The sequence below is a fragment of the Physeter macrocephalus genome, chromosome 5 (assembly GCF_002837175.3).
Source record: "Physeter macrocephalus isolate SW-GA chromosome 5, ASM283717v5, whole genome shotgun sequence".
In the NCBI taxonomy this organism is placed as follows: domain Eukaryota; kingdom Metazoa; phylum Chordata; class Mammalia; order Artiodactyla; family Physeteridae; genus Physeter; species Physeter macrocephalus.
In genome coordinates, this window is record NC_041218.1 from 46,778,219 (window position 1) to 46,780,932 (window position 2,714).

The window sequence follows — 2,714 nt, forward strand, 5'->3', positions numbered from 1 at the left end:
GCATGTGGGATCCCCCCGGACCGGGGCACGAACCCGCATCCCCTGCATCGGCAGGCGGACTCTCAACCACTGCGCCACCAGGGAAGCCCCAGAGTTTTAATTCTTGTCTCCTCTATGGCCTAAGAGCAAGCAGAAAAGACATGGGACCAGCCCGAGTTTTCATCTGAGCAAGAGAAGACTTCCTTAATAATCCATTTTAAAGAGGCCATGAAATCCAAAACTAAAATTATTTTCAATAGCCACAAGCCCTGCTGATTCAACATATACATGTAAAGAACCAAGACTGACGCCTGTCCCGATAAATGTGAGCTAAAATGATGACCATCCATATAGGTCCTCTCAGTCCATCTGACTTGACCGGGTGCTAGTCATATGGTCGCAGTAGCACATGCGTCCTTGGGCTGCCTTTCTGTTTATCCTCTCTGGGTACCTCCCACTGCAGCCCTGCCACTAGCCCATTCAGTGCCACTAGCCAGGTGGGTCTCTGCCCTCTCTGGGCCCCAGTTTCTCTATCTGTAGCAGGATGAGGCAGATGAGATCATTTCTAGAGGCTTGGCCCATTTTAACTTGTTTAAGTGATAGCAGGGGCCCCCTTGTCTGTGCTCCTCAGAAGTCCTGGGTCTAGGTGGGCACAGGACTCTAGTGAGGAAAAAGGTAAAATTCAGGAAATTTCACATAAAATGGATTGCCTACTTCTCCTGACCATTGAGCCAGTATGTCCACACGGCAACGGTCAACTGGAGTGCATAGGAGCAGTGCCCATCACCCAGAAAAAAGGGTCTCCGTTTGGCCACAGTCCCCGCCATTCCCCATCGCCCCCATCCCTAATGCTAGCTGCCATTTATCACCAGACGTGCTGTTGTTTTAATAGAAACCTATTTCTTTGTCAATGCGTCACTGTCAAAAGTGGAAAATTGAACTGGAGGGAACGTATGTTTTAAGAAGAAAATAGCAAAGGGAGACCGTTTCCTTAGAAAGATATTTAACCATCAAACACATGGTTGTGTGCTCTCGTTTGACTTCCTGGCCCAAGGCTTCCAGCGGTTGAGTTTGTGTTCTCAGGCCACTCAGAGGACTCCCTGGAGCTGCCCCACCCCCTGGCTGCTGCCCCAACAGGATTAAGGGCTCAGCACAAGTCCCCAGGCCCTGGATGCTTCTCTGCGGCTCTCCCTCCCCTTTCTTCACCCAGACTAAGACATCCTTCTCTAGGTCCAGAACCTCACGTGGTAGCAGGGGAGGCCTGCGTCTCCCCTAAAAGAAGAAACCTTGCGTGGTGCAGAAGCCGGCTTGGAGCCAGGCTGGCCAGGGAGCCGTGGAGGTCCACAGGACTTTCCTGGGCCAGGGCCTTTCTCTGGTCCCTCAGTCTCCATCCTCTGCAGATCCCCACTTGGAGAACCAGCTCACGGTGGAATAAATTCACCGCCCTCAGGCCCTCTCCTTCCTTCCCTCTGCTGGAGTTGCCATGACAACCAGAGTCACCCCGATGCCAAAAACACCGCAAAAACAACAACAAAAGCTCCACCCTCAGCTAGAAGGGCCAGGCGTTGGGGCAATGGCAAGGGAGACATGTGGTCCGGTGCTCTCTACCCTCTCCACAGCCCCCCAGAAGAAGCACATGTGGGAATCGGGGGGTCCGCAACCAGCCGGAGGCAGAGTGGGTGGGGCGGTATTTTCCTCCATTTCCCGTATCCTCCCCCGCAGCTTACATCTGTCCCAGCAGCTTCTCCACAGTATCAACCTAGTCCGCCTCCATTCTGCGGCAGCAGGCCAAGGACAGAGCGGGTGGTGCAGGGCCCGGAGGACCAGCTGTAGGTTCAGGAGAGCCCAGGCTCCCTATCTCTGCCTGGCTCCTGCTGTGTGACCTCAAACAAAAGCATTTTCCTCTCCTGTGCCCTGAATCCTCAGGCTCCATCCCCTACATTCCCACCCCTGTCATTAAAAGCCGAGCTCAGGAAGGAGGGAGGTCTCATTCACACTGAGGAATGTGTGACTGGTAAGCCTTCAAGCGGCTCTTCCCAGGGAGCCAAGCATTTTATTTTATTTTTCATTTATTTATTTATTTATTTATTTATTTATTTATTTATTTATTTTTGCGGGGGCTGCGTTTGGTCTTCGTTGCTGCGCGCAGGCTTTTCTCTGGTTGCGGCGAGTGGGTGCTACTCTTTGTTGCGGTGCGCGGGCTTCTCATTGCGGTGGCTTCTCTTGCTGTGGAGCACGGGCTCTAGGTGCGCAGGCTTCAGTAGTTGTGGCACGCCGGGCTCAGTAGTTGTGGCTTGCAGGCTCTAGAGTGCAGTAGTGGTGGCGCACGGGCTTAGTTGCTCCATGGCATATGGGATCTTCCCGGACCAGGGCTTGACCCCGTGTCCCCTGCATTGGCCGGAGGATTCTTAAACACTGCGCCACCAGGGAAGCCGGAGTCAAGCATTTTAGCATGGCCTTGCCCTGAGGAGTGGACCCCTGAGAGTGGCGTTTCTGTTCTCAAAGGACCACGCTGGGCGTTGGGGAGCATTGTCTACTCCTCTGAGCTTGCACAAGATGAGGGAGAGAGTGGTGCTGACTCCTTGCCCAATGCTGGGCACCACCCACATCCTCTCTCCAAGGGAGACTAGGGGCAGCCAGGGTTGTGTTAACCCATCAGTGTTCTCCCAGATGTGGCCAGATGCCAGAATGGTCGCCATTGGAGCTTAGGGCACCCCCTTAGGGTGGACCAGGTT